Here is a 9103-nt window from a genome sequence, read left to right as displayed (position 1 = left end):
CTTTTTTTGCTCACTGCTCAGTTCTGTCACTGGGCTGTTTGTAAGTGTTGGTAAAGTCTGTGACACCTGCGCGGCCCTGTCTGTCTTTTCCTCATTTCCCATGGATGCGCTGGTTTGTCAGCTGTGCTGCGAGTGAGTCCTGGGGGCAGTGCGCTCTGATCCTTGTCCATTGCTCCTTTTGATACTGACTTCATTTGAAGGTTTATTTTAGTTCACGTGGTTATTTGGGCTGCTTGGTAAGAGATGTGAGTACAGACATCTATTGTATGTGAAACCTCATTGGTTAAGAAACTGATAGTTTGAACAATTTCAATATTGTAAATAAACCACACTGATTAGGACCACATTCAGGTGAAGTCTGTTGGAAATTGAGAATATCTTCACCAGCTGACTGAGATGAATAGTTTGCACAAAATTATGGGTTTTGGTTTTCTTTTTTTTTTTTTTTAGTTTACAATTAAGTCATTTTTCCCTTTTCCTCCTCCAACCTTCCCTTATACATTCTTCCTTGTTCTCATTCAAATTCATGGCCTCTTTTTTATAATTGTTACATGTGTATGTGTGTGACTAAACACAATATGCAAACTGCTCAGTCCATATGATACTTGCGTGTAGCATGATTAATAAAAGCTCAGAGACAGGTCCTGGGTTCAACTGAAGACCAGAAAAGCAAAACAGCCAACCACTGGCTCTTACCTCTATCTTAGTCTGAAAATGGCAATCCTGCCTTCAGGAATCCTCAGAATGAGACATGATGTGAGATGTCCTTTTGTATATGTGTTGCTTTTATTGGTTGATGAATAAAGCTATTTTGGCCAATGACTTAGCAGAGTAAAAAGCCAGGCGGGAAATCCAAACAGAAAGAGCGAGCGAGTAGGTGGAGTCGGGGAGATGCCATGTAGCCACCCAAGGAGTAACATGCCTGAGCCATTGGCTAAGCCAAGGAGTAACATGCCTGAGCCATTTGGCTAAGCCGTGTTGTAATGAATATAGTTTCTGTGTGATTATTCATGTCTGGGTGGCCGGGAAACAAAAACAGTCTCCGTGTACACTTGTGTGTATGTTTTTAGGGGTGACCATTTGGTGTTGAATAGCCAGTTCTTGTGCTCCTCCACATTAGTGTACACACTGGTGTCCTTGTAGACAAGAATGTCCAGGAACTCAGATCTGCCTCCCAAGTGCTGACATCAGAGCGTACACCATCTTGTGTTGAACATCAGAGTGACAAAACGAGGTATTGGCTGCACATTTATCTGAACACCCGAGTGTCTGAGTTTCGCCCTCCCCAGCACGTAGTTTGCAACAATCAAGTCAGGCACAGTGCCTGGAAGACGTGAAGAAAGAAGTTAATGATAGACTTGGGTAACTGAATTTTGAGTACTTATGGGAAATGACAGCCCACGCTTGCCTGGCCTGAAGCCAACCTGTATCTGGGCTAAAGTGATTGGGGGTAGGCGGGCAGCTTAAGTACATTACTTTGTGACACAGTCTCCAGGTAGTCCTGGCTGTCCTGGAACTCTCTTATGTAGACCAGGCTGACCTTATATTCACAGCGATACCTGCCTTTGGAATTAAAGGCTTTGCCCTGGACCTTTAGATTCAGTGACTGTTTACTTCATACCCTGGACTTTGGTGACAAACTTAAATTGCAAACAGTAGCATCTGTGGGTATAGGCTGTGGAGGCTGGTTTGTTTTTGCATATTTATCACTGTGCACTAACCCTGCCCTTAAAGAAAAATGTAATGTGGCCCTCGCTTTCAAGAGGGGATTAAAAAGAAAACTCCTAAGGCGTTTGCAACAAGAAAACCGTTGTCTCTGGGCAAATGAAGCCAGAACTGAGTGCTTCAGAGGCAGGAGAACTAAAGAGCTAGCACAGGGCTAAAAAAAAACACTTCTGCACTTTGAGATTCCAGGTTTGGTTCCCAGCACCCGGGTCAGGTAGCTCAGTAACTCAACTCCGGGTCCAGGGGATAGCCTACACCCTCTTCTGGCTCTGAGGGCACTTGTACTTATATAATACATAATTAAAAATAAAATACTAAAAAGCTGAAGGTCAGCCAGGCACTGACTTTAATCACAGCACTTGGGAGGCAGAGGCAGGCAGATCTCTGAGTTCCAGGACAGCCTGGGCTACACAGAAAAATCCTATATTGAAGAGAAAAGCTAGGGGTCAGCCTAGGCTACATAAAACCCTGCAGCCCTGGCTGTCCTGGAACTCGCCTCCTTCTGTAGACCAGACTGACATCAAACTGCCTCTGCTTCCCAAGTGCTGGGATTGAAAGTATGAGCCACCACGGCCCAACAGCATTTTTTGGTTTGGTTGGTTGATTTTAGTTTTTAAGACAGGGATTCTCTGTGTAGCCTTGGAACTTGCTTTTTTAGACCAGGCTGTCCTCAACTCACAGGTCTGCCTGCTTCTGCCTCCCAGTGCTGGGATTAAAGGTGTTTACCACCACCCAGCTACAGTTTTTGGGTTGATTCAGGCTTTTCTGTTATGACATTTGGAACTGGAACCAGGGCCCTAACTAGGCAAGTGCATATTGACTCATGGTGGGGGGGGGTGTTTATTTGTCTATACAGACTGAACTTGAAGTCCATATCCTTCTCAGTCAGGTTATTTCCCTACTTCAAGAACTGTCTGGGGAAATGGAAGTGAACATATGTTACTCAGGACAGGGCATTGCTGGAAAGGGTGAAGGCAGTGGAGTGCATTGCCAACCCCAAGGCCTTCCTGCAGGCTGATGTCTTAGAGGCTGCATTCCTGTGCTTCCCTTCTGAGCAGCCAGCCCAGTTGAATGATTAACTCAGGAAGCCAGAGGCCCACACTCACCCCCTCACAGAGCTGGTGTGGAGATCAGCATCACTATCCTGAGATCAGCGTCAGAAATAAACACTAATGACACAAGGGTAGGACTGAGAATAGCTCAGTCGGTGATAGAGTTGCGTGCCTTCCTTGCAGCAGACGACGGGCCCAGTCATTAGGACAAACAAAAATAAAATCTTCACGGGTATCCTACAGCCTACTCCCGCCCTTTTTTTTTTTTTTTTTTTTTTTGTAATTGTGAGAGGATCTCTCATGTATCACAGGCTAGTGACCTCAAATTCACTGTGTAGCTGAGGTTAACCTTGGAACTTCAGATCCTCCTTTCTCTAATCCTTACCTGGATTACAGGCATGTCTGATTTAGGTAGCACTGGGGATCAAACCCAGACCCTGAGAGGTGCTAGATTAGCAGTCTGCCAACTGAGCTACATCTGCCCAAAGGTGCTTTTGAGCAAAGTCGCCTAAACAGGATATTGCTGGGAGGAGTGTGAACGCATGTAATGTACTGTCAAGTGTAAAGTAGTTTTACAAATCTAGGTGCTGGGCACGATGACTCATGCCTGTAAATCCAGCATTTAGGAGGTTTTGTGTGGAGGATTTTCGTCAGTTTGAAGTCAGGAAGCTGCAGAATAAAATAACTGAAGTGCTTGCCTCACAAATAGGACCAGGGTTTGAGCCCCAGAACATCCTTACTGGCCTGTTTGTAATCTGCAGTGCCTGGGAGGCAGAGATGGGAGGATCCCTGGGCTCGCAACCAACTCGGTTCCAGCATCATTGGTGAGGGCTAATGAGAGACCCTATCTCAAGAGGAGATGGTGTTCCTGAGGATGCTGCTTGAGGCTGTCCGGGCATCTACATACATGGATGCTTTCCCCCATATACAAAACTATCATTCCTTTAAAAAAGGAAGGGAGAAAAAGTATATGCAAATCAATGTGCTCGGACATTCTGCAGAGCAGGGTGGCAACAATAAAGAGCAACTGGTAAGGGTAAAGCTCATTGGTTACCAAAGTCTTTCCAAATCTACTCACCCTCTGAAAAGTGCCGAGTCTGCATCCCGGTCAAACATCTCCCTTGTCAGAAGAGGCCAGAACAAGAGCCAAAGGTTGTGCCAGATAGAGGTTCTGGAAATAAACAGGAACAAGAGGGGCCAAATCCTGGGGATCCAGGGCCAATCTCAAGCACCCCACACAAAGAGAATAAAGTGACTTCTGTCCCCAGCAATTCACAGTCCGGTTTGTGATCCTTTCCCTTGGCTTTGAAATTCATGATGTGGTTGTTTTTTATTTGTGGATTTCCTTTGCTAATATGCTTTGCTGATTCCAGAATTAAAACTTAGCATTTCCTGAGCTTATGCTGGCCAGATCCCAAGAGGAAATAGCTAGAAGCCATTAAGAGAGCCAAGGAGAAACTGGACTGGGATTAAAAGTCACCTGGTATGCTGATAATCTGTATGTCCCCTGGTGTTCTCAGTCTGGATGTCACCTGGTGTGCTCAGTCTGGATGTCCCCTGGTGTGCTCACAGTCTGGATGTCCCCTGGTGTGCTCACAATCTGGATGTCCCCTGGTGTGCCCACAGTCTGGATGTCACCTGGTGTGTTCAGTCTGGATGTCCCCTGGTGTGCTCACAGTCTGTCCCCTGGTGTGCTCACAGTCTGGATGTCCCCTGGTGTGCCCACAGTCTGGATGCCCCCTGGTGTGCTCACTGTCTGTCCCCTGGTGTGCTCACTGTCTGTCCCCTGGTGTGCTCACTGTCTGTCCCCTGGTGTGCTCACTGTCTGTCCCCTGGTGTGCTCAGTCTGTCTGTCCCCTGGTGTGCTCACAGTCTGGATGTCCCCTGGTGTGCTCACAGTCTGTCTGTCCCCTGGTGTGTTCAGTCTGGATGTCCCCTGGTGTGCTCACAGTCTGTCTGTCCCCTGGTGTGCTCACAGTCTGGATGTCCCCTGGTGTGCTCACAGTCTGTCTGTCACCTGGTGTGCTCACAGTCTGGATGTCAACTGGTGTGCTCAGTCTGGATGTCCCCTGGTGTGCCCACAGTCTGGATGTCCCCTGGTGTGCCCACAGTCTGGATGTCCCCTGGTGTGCTCACAGTCTGGATGTCCCCTGGTGTGCCCACAGTCTGGATGCCCCCTGGTGTGCTCACTGTCTGTCCCCTGGTGTGCTCACTGTCTGTCCCCTGGTGTGCTCACTGTCTGTCCCCTGGTGTGCTCAGTCTGTCTGTCCCCTGGTGTGCTCACAGTCTGTCTGTCCCCTGGTGTGTTCAGTCTGTCTGTCCCCTGGTGTGCCCACAGTCTGTCTGTCCCCTGGTGTGCTCACAGTCTGGATGTCCCCTGGTGTGCTCACAGTCTGTCTGTCCCCTGGTGTGTTCAGTCTGGATGTCCCCTGGTGTGCTCACAGTCTGTCTGTCCCCTGGTGTGCTCACAGTCTGGATGTCCCCTGGTGTGCTCACAGTCTGTCTGTCACCTGGTGTGCTCACAGTCTGGATGTCACCTGGTGTGCTCAGTCTGGATGTCCCCTGGTGTGCCCATAGTCTGGATGTCCCCTGGTGTGCTCACAGTCTGGATGTCCCCTGGTGTGCGCAGTCTGTCTGTCCCCTGGTGTGCTCACAGTCTGTCCCCTGGTGTGCTCACAGTCTGTATGTCCCCTAGTGTGCTTACTGTCTGGATGTTATAATTAAGAGGCCTGTGATTGCTGTGGCTCTTGGTTTATCTTACCTTCCCTCTCTCATTCCTCTTTAAGGTCTGGGTGCTTTCACCAGGCTGTTTGTGTGGACTTTTAGAATGGAAGGCTGTGGAGGTGGTAGATAACATTTTTCCTTTTAAATTCCAAGTGCTGGGCCAGTGATATGGCTCAGTTGGTGAAGGTGCTTGCCCAGCCTGACAACCTGAATTCAAACCCCAGAACCCACATGGTAGAACAGAACTGATTCCCAAAAATTGTAAATTGTCCTCTGACTTCCACACCTCTTTCTCTCTCTCTCTCTCTCTCTCTTTCTCTCTCTCTCTCTCTTTCTCTCTGTCTCCCTCTCTCTCTCACACACACACACACAAACCACACACGTGCACAATGAATGTAAATTTGCAATACTAAATTCTCCTTAGTCCCAGTACTTGGGAGGCAAAGACAGGCAGATCTCTGTAAATTTGAGGCCAGCCTGGTTTACATAGTTCTAGGACAACCAGAGCTACAAAGTGAGTCCCTATCTCAAAAATAAACAAGTAAATAAAACTCCACGTACTATTTTGTTTCTCAAATGGTATGGGTGCGTCCACAAGCCTCCTGCAGCAGAAGCTTCCTAAAGCTGGGCACTTGTGTGTTCAGCCTTATCTCCCCTAACTGCCCCCACATACCTATCATCTTCCAGACCTGATAGTCCACCACATCTGCTCTCCCCGCAGTTGGCCTGCTTCCTAATAACCTCCCTGGCGGCTCCTCCTAACTCTGTACTTTATCCCCTTCCGACACCGTTGCCAAAAAGATTTTTCTGAAAGGACAAAATTTCTTAGCATTGTTACTTTAAATTAAATTTTTTAAAAAAACTATTCAACTTTTATAACTTTAAACAAATGCAATAAAGATAAAAATAAAAATAATAAAAATCGTGTCACTCCTCTACCTAAATAAAACCCTACTGCTTGAGGATAAAGTCCAAACTTCCTGGCCTGCTCCACAGGGCCCCTCCCTGATATCTCCTGTCCACTGGCCGTCCTCCAGTGCCAATCCTCAGCCTGTTCTCCACCCCAACTGCCCCATTCCACAAGACCTGTTCCAGAACACCCTGCCCTCTGTCCCACACCACCTCCAGTGTGCCCTTTGCTAGTGCTGCAAGGGGAACCACCAGATCTCTACTGGACTAGCCTGAGATGGGGAGCAAGGAATAACATGCAAAATGAGAGTCGCTTTTTGATTTTTAGAGTCTAAGGAGGTTTCTGCAGGAGGGCCATGCTTACAGAAAAGGCAGGTGATGTGGGATTCCCCTCTGTATGCTGTGAATACCATTGATGAATAAAGAAACTGTTTCGGCCAATGGCTTAGTAGAGCAGAGCTAGGCAGGGGAAAACTAAACTGAATGCTGGGAGAAAGTAGGCAGAGTCAAGAGACGCCATGGAACCGCCAGAGGGGAAAGATGCAAGTCTCTGTTGGAACCTTGCTGGTAGGTCACAAACCTCATGATGAAATATAAAATAATAAAAATTGGTTAATTCTAGATGTCAGAGCTAGCTAGCAATACATTTAAGCTATTGGACAAACAATTGCAAATAATATAGTTTCTGAGTGATTATTTTGGGTCTAAGAGGCAGGGAACTAACGCGGCCTCCAACAACAGGCAGGGTGGAACCACACTACCCGAGAAAAGCTTGCAGAACAATCGAGTGTGGACCAGTGGTGCAAGTGATTGGCAAATCTGCTACTAGGCTATACCCTGGGCGAGCCTGGTCTCTGTTCCGCAGCAGCTTTCAGTCTGTAGGGAGCAATACAAGGAAATGACCACAACACTGCATGGTGAGGACCGTAAAGTCCACAGGCCAAACTCAACAAGCAGCGAGAGCTGTCGACAGATCAGTGAGTTGCTGGAGGCTTGTGGGCTGCTCCATAGCACAAACAGACTATAGTTCTGCATGCTCATACTCAATACAAAATGACTCTGTGGCCAAGTATGTGGAGTTCCTTTTCCCTATTCCAATTGGAGTCCTGCAAAGAAACTTAATCCCCACACCAGCTACTGTATAGACTCACGGCTCAAGAGTCCACTGTAGGTGGTAGGCTTATCTTCAACTTCTTTGACAAGAGAGACAGAAAGAGGTAACAGTAAATGCTCCCAAGTTAGGCGCCTATTTTTGGTCATGAGGAAGCTCCTAAAAAGACCTTAAGAAAGCCTACTTGAGACTTCTTCCAAAAGATAAATGAAAAGCTTATGCAACTAATTTGGTAGGAAAAAAAAAAAAAGAATTTGCCCAGTTGACCTTCTCACCCTGAACCCCTAAAGCGGCTAGGTAATGGAGCTGTAGCTCTAGCCCGAGCTGTGTAGTCCTAGCTCCGGGGTAGGAGGTGGAGAGGTCATTTGAGGCCAACCAGGGAGGGTGCGGGAGGAAGTGTGAGGAAGAACAGAATAGGGAAGTAGGAAAAGAGCCTGCTGGCTGGAGATGGAGTGCTCATCTCAAGTGGGTAAGGTCCTGGGTTGAATCCAAAAAGCTAAGTGTAAGTGGAGGTTGCACGTTTGTTTCCTTGCCACCCAGACCCGAATAATCACACAGAAACAATATTAATTACAACACTGCTTGGTCAATAGCTTAGGAATATTCCTAGCTACTTCTTACATCTTAAATTAACCCATTTCTATTAATCTGTGTATCACCATGAGGCTGGGGCCTACTGGTAAGGTTCTGGCATCTTTCTCCTTCAGCAACTACATGGCATCTCTCTGATTCCGCCTACTTTCTCTTTCTCTGTTTGAATATCCCACCTGGCTTTACTCTGCCAAGCTATTGACCAAAAATGCTTTATTCATCAACCAATAAAAGCAACACATATATTGAAGGACATCCCACATCAGCTAAGTCCTCAGGTCAACTATGTTTGCTTTTTTAATCACTTTCCTACCCTAGGCAGAAATGTTTTTATTCTCCCCTCCCCCCTCCCCTCCATCCTTCCCAGCAGTTCTAGGGATGGAGCCCTGTGTTTTTGTCACATCCCAGCATGTAGTCAGGGTCTTGAACTCATGCTTGCTCTAGATAGAGACAATGTTTTGATTGTCTGGGGTTGTTGTGCAGTTGTCAGTGCCGGACTAGCGAGCATGAAGTGCTGGGTTGATCGTCAGCCCTGCCAAAGTCAGGTACAGTGGTGTGCACTGCAGCCCCAACACTAGGAGGGGAAGGAGGATCATTGCTGCCTACATGTGTTAAATGTGGCATGCTCCCCTCCCCACCTCTGGTTGCTGAGCTTGCCCAGTGTGCCATGACATCTCGTTTGTGCCATGAGGGCTGGCCAAGCACTCTACCCACTGAGCCTATATCCTCAGGCACACATCTGTAGCATTGCTAATACTGGATGGATTGGGCACCGAAACCAAATTAACTTAAGCTGTTGGTGAGGTTCATTTAATGTCTCTCAATTTTCATGAGCTATTCAAGCATATATGTCAAGAATATTAATAGTTGGGTAGTGGTGGTAGTCCCAGCAGAGGCAGGCCGGTCTCTGTGAGTCTGAGGCCAGCCTAGTCTATAGCGTGAGTCTAGGACAGACAGGGTTACAGAGTAAAACCCTGTCTTAAAAACAAAC

This window comes from Myodes glareolus, chromosome 17, assembly GCF_982192425.1.
Source record: "Myodes glareolus chromosome 17, mMyoGla1.1, whole genome shotgun sequence".
NCBI classification, from domain to species: Eukaryota; Metazoa; Chordata; class Mammalia; order Rodentia; family Cricetidae; genus Myodes; species Myodes glareolus.
The sequence above is the reverse complement of the archived record's forward strand: the minus strand, read 5'-3'. Positions refer to the sequence as shown.